This window comes from Macaca nemestrina, chromosome 14 (genome assembly GCF_043159975.1).
Source record: "Macaca nemestrina isolate mMacNem1 chromosome 14, mMacNem.hap1, whole genome shotgun sequence".
NCBI lineage: Eukaryota > Metazoa > Chordata > Mammalia > Primates > Cercopithecidae > Macaca > Macaca nemestrina.
Window position 1 is genome coordinate 39,729,040 of NC_092138.1, and position 15,609 is coordinate 39,744,648.

General features: G+C 35.6%; 1 protein-coding gene across 42 annotated transcripts in view; it reads right to left on the reverse strand.

Annotated features, from left to right (window-relative positions):
* LOC105489121 (protein tyrosine phosphatase receptor type D) overlaps nucleotides 1-15,609 on the reverse strand; it is a 2,338,800-nt gene that overhangs the window by 1,756,189 nt on the left and 567,002 nt on the right. For all 42 annotated transcript variants that reach the window (XM_011753819.3, XM_071078808.1, XM_071078779.1 and 39 more), the window contains one exon: nucleotides 5,835-5,907. The gene's annotated coding sequence lies outside the window, so the exon portion shown is untranslated. The remainder of the gene's footprint in view (nucleotides 1-5,834; nucleotides 5,908-15,609) is intronic.

A 15,609-nucleotide genomic window follows, 5' to 3' on the forward strand; every position in this document is an offset into this window, starting at 1 on the left:
TGACATTGTTTAAAAGATCTGAAATGATTGTGAACATATTTTTTAGCATCTAAAAATTACTGGAAAAGTCAAATGACCTGCCTAAGTTTCTCAAGAGTCATGGAAAAAAAACTGTTTTAATAGAGTGAATTAAAAAAGACAAAGATAGACAAAAAATCATTTTGTTTATCTTAGCCCACAATCTGTGCTCATCCGGAGCAGTCACAGTACAGTTACAGTAATAAACCTGCCATCACAAGGGGTCACTGTTTTCTCAGTGGAGGAGCACTGTCAGTAATTGCATACAGCAAAATCTGAACCTCCCCACGATTTCAGTGTAGTTTTTACAATAGACAATATTATGTATCATGACTTTGACACAACTATCACGGTGGGGACTGGATTCCATGTACATTATACATTTACAAGAATTATTTCCTCAGAAAAAGGAAGTTGTGGTCTCACAAGCAAGTAAGACACTTGGTTTAGCGAGTGTCTTAAAAAAAAAAAAAAAGACATGAGAAGGATATCAAATTGCAACACATCACAAAACCTACAGTGCTTCTCAGGTGACAGAGAAATAGCTCCAATCGATTTTAACATCCCATTAAAGCCAGCCAGCAAACCAGAGAATGTATTGTCTGCAATAATAAAGAATTTCTCTAGAGACTTGGCCTTGGTAAAATAAATAAAAAGGGGTAATTCTTTCTATTAATTCAGTTCACTCTGGCCATTGATAGGAATTAGAGTCAGATTCCTGAAAATCTTACACTTGGGGGGAAATGTCTACTATAAATAAATAGAAAGTGAAATACAATGTGAATGATTATATTATGTCATATATCTGTAGGTAACCAAAATTTCTTCTTCCAGTAATTAAAATATATGTTTAGTGAATGAATGGGGACTTTTCATCATGTTGTTAAAAATAGTTGTTTGAGATAAAAGCACAGGCATTAAAGCTGGGGGGAAAGAGAGGCAGATAGAATTTGACCTTTTCCAAACTGTCAGGGAAATAAAGATTCTGTAGTTCGCAAACACGGCTCACCATCATGGAGAGACACATAGGTACCTCCTTCCAACAGTATTTTGGCTGTGCTAAGTTTCTATACAAAAGTACCAAAACACAATTAATATTTGGTCAGGTGTAAGCATGTCACATGTATTATAAAATATAAAAGGATAAGAGAAGAACATACATGTTCAGATAATATATGTGGAAGCATTTGTTATAATAATATATGGCACATAAGGTGATTCTCGCTGACACTGTCTATTGAAAAATTTTGAACATTGAACTTACCACGGTTATGGCAAAAATATATTTTTTCTAAAAATATTTATGTAAATACATATGCACATATATGTAATAGAAACTGCTAAAGTATTAATGAAATAAAATAATAGAGATTGAAGTTTCCAGTAAAAGGCATTGAACTAAATGGTGAAATATGAGAGCATTACCTCTTACTTTGATATGAATTGCCTTTTTCTCCTTTAGATGAGGGTGATTATTTTGTTTTTCCTAATGGATTTTGTTTCCACTGATGAATTTTAAACATGACTTACAAATATATTGGATTACACTTTTCTTATTCTTATAATATTTCCCACCTGTCCATTGATGGGTAATATGGTTTGACTTTGTCCCCACCCAAATCTCATCTTGAATTTCCATGTGTTGTGGGAGGGATCTGGTGGGAGGTAATCATGAGGGTGGGTCTTTCTCGTGCTGTTCTTATGATAGTGAATAAGTCTCACAAGATCTGATGGTTTTTAAAAAATGAAGTCTCCCTGCACGAGCTCTCTTCTCTTGTCTGCTGCCATGTGAGACATGCCTTTCACCTTCTGCCATGATTGTGAGGCCTCCCCAGCCATGTGGAACTGTAAGTCCGTTAAACCTCCTTTTTATTTTAAGTTGCTCAGTCTTGGGTATGTCTTTATCAGCAGTGTGAAAACAGACTGATAGAGTAAACTGGTATCAGTAGAGTGGCGTGCTGCTGAAAAGATACCTAAAAATTTGTGGAATTGACTTTAGAACTGTGTAACAGGCAGAGGTTGCAACCGTTTGGAGGGCTCAGAAGAAGACAAGAAAATGTAGGAAAGTTTGAAATTCCCTAGAGACTTGTTGAATGGCTTTTACCAATATGCTGATAATGATATGGACAATGAAATCCAGGCTGAGGGGGTCTCAGATGGAGATGAGGAACTTGTTGGGAACTGTAGCAAAAGTGATTCTTGCTATTTCTTACCAAAGAGACTGGTGGCATTCTGGTCATGCCTTAGAAATTTGTGAAACTTTGAACTTGAGGGAGATGATTTAGGATATCTGGTGGAAGAAATTTCTAAGCAGTAAAGTATTCAATAGGTGACTTGGGTGCTGTTAAAGGCATTCAATTTTATAAGGAAAACAGAATATAAAAGAAAATCCCATTTTCTGTGGAGAAATTAAAGCTGGTTGCAGAAATTTGCATAAGTAACAAGGATTCAAATTCTAATCACCAGGACAATGAGAAAAATGTCTCCAGGGCATGTCAGAGGTCTTCATGGCAACCTCTGCCATCACAGACCCAGAGGCCTCGGAGGAAAAAGTGGTTTTTGTGGGTGGGGCCCAGGTTCCTTGGGCTGTGTGCAGCCTAGGGACTTGATGCCCTGTGTCCCAGCTGCTCCAGCTCTGGCTGAAAGGGGCCAATATAGAGCTCGGGCCATGGCTTCAGAGGGTGCAAGCCCCAAGTCTTGGCAGCTTCCATGTGGTGTTGAGCCTGTGACTACACAAAAGTCAAGAATTGGAGTTAGGGAACCTCTGCCCAGATTTCAAGTGTATGGAAACGCCTGGAAGTCCAGGAAGAGGTTTGCTGCAGGGGTGGGTTGCTCATGGAGAACCTCTGCTAGGGCAGTGTGGAATGGAAATGTGGGGTTGGATCCTCCACAGAGAGTTCCCACTGGGGTGCTGCCTAGTGGAGCTGTGAGAAGAGAGCCACCATCCTCCAGACCCCAGAATGGTAGATCCACTGACAGCTTATATCGTGCGCTTGGAAAAGCCACAGACACTGAATGCCAGCCTGTGAAAGCAGCTGGAAGGGAGGCTGTACCCTGCAAAGCCACAGGGGCAGAGCAGCCCAAGACCATGGGAACCCATCTTTTCCATCAGCATGACCAGGATGTGAGGCATGGAGTCAAAGGAGATCATTTTGGAGCTTTAAGATTTGACCGCCCTGGTGAACTTTGAATTTGCACGGGGTCCGTAGGCCCTTTGTTTTGGTCAATGTCTCCCATTTGGAATGGCTGTATTGCCCCAATGCCTGTATCCCTATTGTATCTAGGAAGTAACTAATTTGCTTTTGATTTTACAGGCTCATAGGTGGAAGGGACTTGCCTTGTCTCAGATGAAACTTTGGACTGTGGACTTCTGAGTTAATACTGAAATGAATTAAGACTTTGGGGTACTGTTAGGGAGACATGATTGGTTTTGAAATATGAGAACATAAGATTTAGGAGGGGCCAGGGATAGAAAAATATGGTTTGGCTGTGTCCCCATCCAAATTTCATCTTGAATTTCCATGTGTTGTGGGAGGGCAAAGGTGGGAGGTAATTAATCATGGGGGCAGGTCTTTTCTGTGCTGTTCTCCTGATAGTAAATAAGTCTCACAAGATCTGATGGTTTTTAAAAAACTGGAATTTCCCTGCAAAAGCTTTCTTATCCTGTCTGCCGCCCTGTGAGATGTGCTTCTCACTTTCCACCATGATTGTGAGACCTCCCCAGACATATGGAACTGTAAGTCTCTTAAACCTCTTTCTTTTGTAAATTGCTCCAGTCTCAGGTATGTCTTTATCAGAAGCATGAAAATGGACTAACACAATGGCTTTGACAAGATTTTGTGAGTAAAATGTTAAGATAGGTGAGAAGGTGAGAAAGGAGTCAAATATATTTCTAAGTTTCTTTTGGGGAAACTGGGTAGATGACCCTTTAACAGAAATGGGAAAACAAAAGAAAGGGGTTTGTGGGAAAATATTGGGAAAATATTAGGAACTCAATTTTCACATATTGTAAGGTAAGAAGCTAGTGTGCTATCAAATAGATATGTTGATTTGTTTATCAGAAATGAGGCCTTAGGGGTACATATTGATTTGAGTGTCACGAAATAGAAATGACCCTTGAAGCTACAAGGGTAGATGAGTTCTATCATGAAAGCTATAGACTGAAAAGAGAAGAAACATGAGTGACTAGACTAATGTTAACCCCTAGGAGGGATACCTGGGAGAAGGGAAGGCTCAGGGGAATAAGAAGGGTCAAATATATGAGGAATTGGTGGTTCACACATGCAGAAACAACTTGGGTTAAATGGTTTCTTACTATAGCCATTTAATTTTCCTCTTTTCTCCTCATAGTATAACATCTGGTAGCCCAAAACTAAAGACATTACTAAGAAAAAAATTAGTAAGCTTATCCATGACTAAGGGATTCTACAATACAGTGATCATAAATGATGTGTGTCAACAGATGGCAACTTGCCAAAGTATCTTTGGAGCTATTCTATGGGACACAAGTTATCCTTCCCTATTATTTGGTACTTTGATTCTCTATATAACTACCTTCCTGAAATTCTTTCACTCCCTAGACTTTCCAGAATAGGAATATTCAAATAAGATCACTAGGGACTCTTCTAAGTCTCCTCAAACTCTTGCTATAGTGAATTTTTTCCACATCAGCCACATGTACAAGCTTATTTGTATGTATAAATGTAAAAACACACTTGCTACCTTGCAACATGCAATATATCTGTTCAATCTAATGCTTAGAATTAGTGTTTTTGAAGAGTCCTTGAGTATCAAATAGAACTTCTGGAAGTAGATAAAAATCAGGAAAAGCAGGGGATTTTTAGGATTGAGATTCCCAAAATCTTATTCTAATTAATTTCTATACATGACTTTGTTGTTATATCTTTTTACATTTCAACTGTATGCAGTTTATATTTTTTACTACTATAAAGATAGTAGTAAATTTACATGATTTTATAGCAATGTATATGAACTTGGGTGCAGATTGAGCATTTGTAACTAATGAAGTATTCCACCCAAACCTCCACTAATCAGAAAGTGAGGGCATGAGAAGTGCTGCTGAGTCTGTAGTTTACATGAACTGGGGAAGTTGAAATTAACTAACGGTGACCTGGATGTGATAAATATTTTAAGGAGCATGTAAGTGTGTGTGTGTGTATGAGTGTGTTTCTGTATGTGTACCTGTAAATGAGGGAGGGAGGGAGAGAGAGAGAGAGAGAGAGACAGAGAGAGAGAGAGAGAGAGAGAGAGAGAGAGAGAGAGATGGCAAATTGGGAGGAGTGTTGCTCAGAAACATGATACCAAGAAATACTAATGCTATATACTGGTAAGGGAGAAACAATGCATCGAAACATAATGGTTACATATTTGACTTTATGGCATAAAATTTATATATAATAAGTATAGTGTATTAGCTTTTTAAAAATCATAGCTTCAGATCTCTTCGTGGATCCTCACTCAACTATTGCTTGTGAGCCAAGGTGTAAATATATATAATATTCTAAAAATTAGCTGTAAGTAATACTAGCACAATTTTAAAATTAAAAATATTACTTTCCATTCCAGCACATAATTTTCATTTTATATCTATGAGTTTTAATAGCACTCCTATTACTAGAGTAATGAGAAGGAAAAGTGAAATCATATTATACGTTTTTTCAAAAAAGAATTATTCTATAATTAGCCAAGCAATGATGTTGATATCTTTTGAGTCATGCTAGTTGTACATTAAAACCAAGTCAAAGACTGTATTATATTGAGCATTAAAGAGAAAAATTAGAATGAGTGAGACTTACCAGTGTACAGCCTCCCCCCACAAGATGATTTTATGACTGGAGGATGAAAAGTATCAAACTCCTCAAGATTTCCCTGGAAGGAAAAGTGAGAGATAGCTTTAATTCACATTTTCTGGCAGTTGTATTATGTCACATTTAAGTCAGTTGTTCAGATAAAAAAGGAGAACAGTAAAAACTACCTTAGAGATAAATGAAGTTAACAAATTAATGCTAAGAAATGATATCCTAAAATGAGAGTCTATATTATTTCCTTGATGTAAAGTATTGTAGCCAATAATATTTAAAGAATATACAGAATCTTTTGGAAGAATCAATATCGTTAAAATGGCTATACTGCCCAAAGCAATCTACAGATTAAATGCTGTTCCTATTTCACTACTAATGTCATTCTTCACAGAATAAGAAAAAACTATTCTAAAATTCATATGGAAAAAAAAATTTGCTCTGATATAAAAGCTCATGCTGTAGGATATTAATTTGTTGACTAACTACAAACCCACTTTTTAAAAATGGCAAACGATTGTCTTCAATTCACAAATAAAGCTAAAACTAAATTTATCTGCAATTCTATCTTTCTTACAATAACCTCTAATTATTTAACCACTATTCCTTTCACTAAATCATTTCTTCCACATAAATTCTTGCCTTTTATTCTTTCTTCTTCTCACATTCTGTCTCAGCTCCTGGTTCTACTTTTTTTTTTTTTTTTTAAAGAACTTTTAAGTTCAGGGGTACATGTGTGCAGGTTTGTTACATAGGGAAACATATGTGTCACAGGCGTTTGTTGTGCAGATTATTTCATCACCAGGGTATTAAGCCTAATATCCATTAGTTACTTTTCCTGATCCTCTCCCTCCTCTCAACCTCCCCCCTCCAATAGGCCCCAGTGTATGTTATTACCATCTGTGTGTCATGTGTTCTCATCATTAAGCTCCCACTTATAAGTGAGAAAATGTAGTATTTGGCTTTCTGTTCCTTTAGTTTTCTAAGGATAATGGTCTCTGGCTCCATCCAAGTCCCTGCACAGGACATGATTTTGTTCTTTTTTTATGGCTGCATAGTATTCCATATATATATGTAGCACATTTTCTTTATGCAGTCTATTATTGATGGTCATTTAGGTTGATTACATGTCTTTGCTGTTGTGAATAGTGCTGCAATGAACATACATGTGCATATGTCTTTATAATAGAACAATTCATATTTATTTGAGTATATAGTAATAGGATTGCTAGTAATAGGATTGTTGGATCGATATTATTTTTGTCTTAAGGTCTTTGAGTAGTCTCCACACTGTCTTCCACTGTGGTTGAACTAATTTACACTCCTACCAACAGTGTATAAGCATTCCTTTTTCTCTACAACCTTGCCAGCTTGTACTATTTTTGACTTTTTATGATAGCCATTTTGACTGGTGTGAGATAATATCTCATTGTGGCTTTAATTTGCATTTCTCTAATGATCAGTGATGAGCTTTTTCCCAATACGGTTGTTGGCCACATGTAGGTCTTCTTTTGAGAAGTGCCTGTTCATGGCCTTTGCCCACTTTTTAATGGTTTTTTTTTTTTTTTCTTATAAATTTGTTTATGTTCCTTACGGATACTGGATACTAGACCTTTGTTATAGGAATAGTTTGAAAAAATATCCTGCCATTCTGTAAGTCGTCTATCTGTTGATAATTTCTTTTGCTGTGCAGAAGCTCTTTAGTTTAATTAGATCTCATTTGTTGATTTTTACTTTTGTTGCAATAGCTGTTGGCATCTTTGTCATGAATTCTTTACCCATGCCTATGTCCTGAATGGTATTGCCTAGGTTATCTTCTGGGTTTTTTTATATATATATATATATAGTTTTAGGTTTTACATTTAAGTCTTTAATTTCTGGCTCTTCTTACTTCCCTATCTAGGTTGACCCTTGGTCTACCTCTCCACACCCTCATCATTTCAGCCTTCCTTCAGTCTCACCACCCTGCTAATTAACAACTCCAGACCTATCTTACAGTCCATTTCCTCCATCCCAAATGTTTTGGTGCCCAACTATGCTAGCTTAAGTTCCTTATTCATGAAATTCCTTATTAGTGGTTTCCTGATTAATAATAACAGTATACTTCATTTAAAAATTAGGCATGAAAAGATAAGTGAGTAAATACCAGCAAGACAGCCTGCTTCTGACAACTAACTTTGGCCCTTGTTCAGGAAGCAGAAAACCTATATCTTCATTTGTTTGTGTTTAAAACTTCAGAGGACATAGGTAAGTGTCTAAATCATGGGGTGGAACATACCTGACCAATGAATATTTCAGATTCCCACTGGTCTGTAGGTCTAAAATAAGCTTTATTCTTGGATATTCAACATTGGTATCTGGCAGTACACCCACTGATACTCATACTGCCTATCTCCCAAATAAATGTAGTATTAAGTATTTCAATGAAAGACACACATTTATTAATTATTTTAATAAAAGTCAGGACAGGTTAGGGCTGACAGTCTACATACACTAGTGGAGTCTCTGCTTTCTCAGGCCTATTTGGATCCCTTTCTTCTTGACATCTAAGACATAAAAATGGTAGATTGTTGACAGGTAAATGATCATCAACATGTTACCCACATACTTAATTCCCTGATGTATTTTACTGTTAAGCCTGGATAAACATTCTGAAGTCCATTTGCTTATTAAGCATCAAGTTTATCAGCATTTAAGCATCATATTCAGATCGTAGTCCACTGTAAAACGAACTGATCACTTAGATATCAAATCAAATAGCAGCAAGGCACACACACACACACTCATGCACACACACACACATATTTTGCCAGGGTTCTACAAACAGCACAAATAATTTTTATTTTATTTTATTTTATCTCATTTTATTTTATTTTTGAGATGGAGTTTGGTTTTGTCACCAGGCTGGAGTGCAGTGGTGCGATCTCAGCTCACTACAACCTCCGCTTCCTGGGTTCAAGTGATTCTCCTACCTCAGCCTCCCAAGTAGCTGGGATTACCGGCATGTGCCACCACACCCAGCTAATTTTTGTATTTTTAGTAGAGACAGGGTTTCATCATGTCAGGATGGTCTTGCTCTCTTGACCTCGTGATCTGCCCACCTGGGCCTCCCAAAGTGCTGGGATTACAGGCTTGAGCCAGATTCTTATTATTTATGTATTTATTTATTTAGATAGGACCTTACTCTGTTTCTCAAGGTGAGTGCGGTGGTATGATCATGGTTCACTGCAGCTTCAATCTCCCAGGTTTAAGTGATCCTACCAACCCAGTCTCCTTGAAGTAGCTGGAACTACAGGTATGTGCCACCATGCCTAGCTAATTTTTTAATGTTTTGTTTTGTAGAGACGGGGATTCACTATGTTGCCCAGAATGGTCTTGAACTCCTGGACTCAAACAGTCCTTGTGGCTCAGCTTCCCAAAGTGCTGGGATTATAGCACCATGTACCACAAAATAATATTTAAAATAGAAAACTGATATGGCTTGGATCTTTGTCCCCACCCAATCTCATATCAAATCACAATCCTCAATGTTGGAGGTGGGGCCTGGTGGGAGGTGATTATATCATGGGGTCAGTTTCTAATATTTTAACACCATCCCCCTTGGTGGTGTTGTAGCATGAGTGTGTAACCATGAGATCTGGTTGTTTAAAAGTGTGCAGCACCTTTCTGTACCCTTCCTCCTGTTCTGGACATATGCAGATGCCTGCTCCAGCTTCACCTTCTGCCATGAGTAAAAGCTCCCTGAGGCCTCCCTAGCCATGCTTTTGTGTATTGTGGAAATGTAAACGAATTAAACCTCTTTTATTTATAAATTACTCAGTCTTGAGTATTTCTTTATAGCAGTGAAAAAACAAGCTAATTCAGAAACTGACACATTCACTTTACATTTAAGGGTGGTTTAACCAAGACAAGTTTTCCATGGGAATTGACGACTAATATTTGAGAGAGCATCAATCTTTGTTTTCTTGGAAAATATGTCATTTATCTTACATGCAAAAAGATGTTTTGTTAACCTGAAACTTCAATATCTAGAAAATAATTCTATTGAAGGTAGCTTTAAAGAGAGTTCAAATATCTCATCTTAAATGAGAAAGAAAAACAAAACAAACAAATCTCTTAAAGGCTTTGTATCCTATATAGTTATTATGTTCTTCATTTTCTTTTCAGTCATGTTCTCTCAAAAAGTAGTTTAATTTCACTACCTCTATTTCCAAACCTTTTCGTCACACCTTGTACATGAGAATCTATCTACTGACATTGACATGTCTGAAATTGCCAATGACCTTCATATTGATAATTCCAAATGCAGACTTGCATTTATTTTATCTGTCACATCTAATATTTTGTTCTACTGAACATGGGTACCATTTTACAACTTATCTCCTAACTTCCATGATGCTACTGTTCTCTTTTTTTCTTCCTATAACTCGATTTATTCCCTCTTAATTATAGATCATGTATATCTCATGATATTTCTTCTCAGGACTTCATCTTTAACATTTTGCCCTTATCATTCTATAACATCTCTCATGATGGCTTAATACAAAGCCATGGCTTGAATAATAGCCTATTACTGTAAATCCCAAATAGATAGCCCCTAAATTGGACATTTTTACATGAATATCCTAAAGACACCTTTGATTCAACTTGTGAAAATATCCAATTACCTTTATTCTATTAATCTGATTTAGTGTTCTCTATCTCAGTGAACAATAACAATAGGTAACATTGATTAAGCACTTATGATGTATCTTACACTTCTGATATCTTATGTGGTTACTCCACAATCTCATATTGGAGATACTAATATTATCACCATTTTGAAAATCACAGAACTGATCCTCAAAGAGGTAAAATTACTTGCCTGAAATCACACAGCTAATAATTATTGGAGATGGGACCTGAACAGACTGCCTACACACTTTACTATTACACCTTGAAAATATTTGCCCAGTTGCACAAATCAGATAATTTGAACTCACTTTATATTTTTCTTTTATTCATCTATTCTCAGAGAACTGTAATCACTTAGTTCTCTAGATTACGGGTATAAAACATTGTATTATTGTTGTATCTATTCTCTCCCCTCAATCCTTATGGCCCTGACCTTGGTTTAGATCTTCACTTATCTCCCAGATTGTGTGAACAATTATTGCCCTTTACACTAGCCTCTAACACTGACCATAAACTTTAATCTCTGATCTTGATTCTAAACACTTTATTCTTGTGTTGCTTACAATGAGTCTAGGTACAAAAATGTATGACTATGAAAAAAGTTACCCTAAATGCCATCTTAGTTTTCAATTGGCTACATAAAAAAGGTGTATAGGCATGTGGTAGGTTTGTTGTTCACAACACTCTTCCCATCTCTATAACTCAATTTCCTATAGAATTAAATTCAAATCATCAACATTATAATTGAATTCCCAAAAAACTTGAAATCATCTGCAAAAATTATGAAATAAAAGTTATTATCCTATTTCTATTGTGACAATTTAAAACTTTTATTTGAATCAACAGAAAATGAATACAAAGAAAGACCATACTTTATTTGTCAGGTAAAGACTAAAAAATCCCAATTGTCCATGTCCCTATAGCCAATTATTTGAATACTATGCCAAAATAAAGTATTGAGAAAAAAGTATCCATATGAGTTTTCTCTACCAAAATGTAAGGTATATAAATCTCTACCAAAATGTAAGGTATATAAATCTCTATTATCTGTGTATGTTTACATATATACAATAGAAGTTGCAATATAAAATGGGGAAAGTTACACAAATAAGCTAGATTACTATTATGAATTCAAACTCATTTTAATTTCCACCTGAAAAATATTTTCGTTATATGGAGAACACTTAGCTTATGATCTAAACTCCTGGGTTAAAATGTCCTATCTATCTGTGTTCTAAGAAAAGTCACTAAGTATGGCCCTCAGTTTTCTTTTATGGGGGAAAAAAACAAAGGGGTATGATTTTACTACATGAATTCTAAGACTTTTTTTTTATTCTGCTTTAACCTTCTGACTGAGATAAATTTATCAAATTGGATACGACTGCTTTTGTATCATCATGTGAATCATAGAGAGGACAAAATTTAAAGATTAAAACAATCAATAAAACAATATTATGTCTGTTTGTCAAACAAAGAATATGAGACATCTGTGATTTAAAATTTGAGCTTCACAATTTTAATTTTTCTAACTTCTAAAGAAAAAATTCAGAAGCTTAAATGCCATTCTCCTAAATTGCCTTTAGTTCAAATGCATAGCAGTCAGAATTTCAAAGGCGTACACATTGTTTTTAGTAATGCATAGCTTTGCTGCAAAGTGAGGATAGGACTGGAATGAAAATAGTGAATGACAGCAGCAAAATCAGTGTTTGGTAGGTAAAACTCTATCTAGAAAATGAAGCTCAAATTAGAGAAAGAAGTGACAGAAGCAAGCTTTTTTTGGTTAAACGGATTCATAAAAATGAATGTGCTGTTGACCAGAGAACTCGAAATTCTTCCCAGTTTGTTGTAGTTTGATGTTATTGAATTAGGAACACTGACAGTTTTTATACATGCTGGATGTAGCTTTGAATAAATGGATAGCCATCCAGCACATTCAACAATTGGTCGAAACATTTTAGATACACCTAATAAGGGGTCCCAGGAGCAGATGTGCTTCTGCCCAGACTACATACTGAGAATTCCAATTATACAGGCAGCCAAATTGCTATAACCTAATTGCCAGTACCCTGAGTGTAGGATGCAATCACTGCTTATTCACCCTTGTTCTTCCAAATAAACATCAGTGATCCTCTCAACTTAACACACTACCCAGCTATGTAGGGAGAATCAGCAGCAAGCTACTTAGCAACCAGAGGCTATATTTGGTTTCTGCAGGCTTGTTTATGAAATTCACATAGTTCACTTCTTCCTAAATCAGTAGTCATAGTATAAAATGGCTTAAGCATTTTCTTCCCTAGCAATAAAAGATTCTTTCAAAAATGAGAGAGAAGAAATGAATCTAGTAAAAATGTATTAAATGCAAAATTAAATTGAGCACTGATAAACCTCACTTTTAAAGGTACTCAGTCAAATTGAAATGTGCTTTTCCATCTCAGTTTCACACAAAGTGCAATATGTGCTATTTGAAAATTAGATAATCTGCTTAAGAGCTATTATTGTGCAACTCCACCCTCTTGCTAACCAAATTTACTGTAATGTGGGTGAGATTGTTTTTGTTTCACAATTTCTATTTGCTGTCTTGAAGAGTGATACATTTTTAAATGTTTTTCATTTGCTTAAAGTAAATGTATTTCACTGTTTTTGAAAAACAAGAATGTAAAAACATAATTTTTCATAAAAGCACATGCTTTCTCTAAAAGAAAAATATATTTAAACAACTCACAAAAGCACATTATGCCGCTAGTGAAAGAAAACAGCTTTTAAATATAACTATTGTAAATGATATTTTGTTTTTTCATGCCCACACAAAAATTTGTCATTTGAGAAATGTGTAGTTGTATCTTGAGGTAGCTTGAAATTATGGAAAGACTGACTATATCCTTGAAGAGGTTTCAATTTTTATTTTGAATGTGCTAGAAAGAAAATAAATAGAAATGTGAAATTCAGTGGAATTGATTTCTAGGAAAATAAGGCTCAAAAAAACAGACTTTTAGATCTTATTTACAGAAAATAGCTTTCTGAGTAGGTCAATAACCCACTTTTAAAGCACCTAAAATAAGATAGGACTACTGAAATAAGCATATTATGTTTTAGAGCAACTATTTCAAATTTTTTATTTTCTAGCGTATAAAATCAAGGAGTGGAGAAGGTGCAAAATCCTTCAATTGCTGTGTTATATTAGAGGTTTTACTAGATTCATTACAAAATGTAATATGAGAAAGAAACATTAAAAAAACTCAGCAGTCTAGATATCAATGATATGAAAATGTCACAAACTGGTTTAATTTTACTGAAATTATAATTTTCTTTGCACAATCATATACAGAAAATGATTAAGCACTTTTACAAAACTGCATTACCTTGGACAAAGAAGAAAATTCATTTCTTAAAGTTAATGTAACTTAAATAACATATAAACTTTAGATCTATGCTGTAACCCATTAAGAGTTGCCTTCCCTATGAATCCTAAATATAACATATGATCTCATCTGCTCATGGCAAAATAACATCCTCCTTAGAAGCACATCTTCAGTGACAGAATTTCTGGAATGTATTCCTAGCTGAAGTAAAGCAGCATCTGCAGTACTACACAATCATCCTCAGAAGTATTGCTGTTTAGAAGCAGAACGACAATGAATAATGTTAAGAAATAGGGCACTGCCCCTGTGGGAACACAGTAGCAGAGGTAGCAAAATGCTAAAACTTTCGACTGCTTTTTTCCAGAGATTTAAACGCCAGCAAATAAGGCCCTGTAGGCATATAAAAGATAAGAGCAAATTTAACCCCCCTTTCACCTGTTCAGCTGCCACAGGGGTCATTTCTCTATGTGTAATTTAAAATTTGTTCCATTTCTGCCATACTATTATGCAGTTCAGAGGAATCAGCATAAAGAGGCATGCAGAGATAGAAGACTCAGAGATGAATCCTCAAAGTAGATTAATCTATTAAATGCAATCTATTAAAGCACCATAGATTGCCAACTTACACAAAGGTAGCTCTATAGAGCTGCAGAAAAGAAAACTCTCTGTCCAGACCATTTCCTGAGAACTGAGAATGCTGCTATCCCTGCTCTGGGGTAGAATTCCACCCTCAGCACTTTTAGACTACTGCCATATGCTGGGATCCTTATTAAGATGCAGTTACCCTCAGGAAAGGTAACAAGCAGAGCTACTAGCAGGACTGCTAATACATTAGTGTTGGTGAAGAAACTGACAGAGATGATGCTGATTGTGGAAGGTAAAATACAAAGAACTGAGAAAATTAGAGAACCCCCAGATGAGGGAGATGCAAATAGAAGACTGAAGGCTACATGGGTAGGTGTAGCTTGGTACCAACAGTAGCATACACTGTCCTTCTCCCCACCAGACTTCATTCAAATAAATCTAAATGACAAGTAATTATCCAGAATTTTAAAAATCTTGACAATAATTTATTGCAAATGGAAAGAACATTTCCAGGAGATTATTTATTTACCTAATATGAATGTATTTGTGAAAAAGTCTTTGAATCCCTGTAACATGTAAACAGTTGAAGAGTTTAATCTAAGAGATCAGTAAAGAAAGAACACTGAGTTTTAACTGAGAATACTTGAATTCTAATATAAGTTCTAACACAAATCAAGTGTGGTCATTCATTGGATATTTCTGAATTAGAGTACAGTTCTCATTTACACAGAGGGCAGTAAGAGCAGGTAATCTCTAGGACATAATAAAGCTCTAAAGACACAAAGCTATAGAAAATAAAATGTTTTCTGGTTGTAAATTAAAAATACAAATGTGATATTGCCTCTCTGATACACGTAGGCACCAGTTTTTACAAAACCTGCAATTTATATGTAAAACTAGTATCATATTAAACAATCAAAGTGAATAAAATCACATGGATTTGAAAGGTAGCATATCCATTGCTTTACTTAGAGATCAGAATGATGCTTGTGAAAGAAAGTCATTTTGATATTCCAACCATAAACTCCTCTCTTTCAATGTGATAATTTATCCATGGTGAGTATAGAAAACAAAGGCTGGCTATCACCAACTGGTAAAGGAGTAAAATCCTACAGCTTGGAGATCTTTGACTTCTCTCAGTGAAACTCTATAGG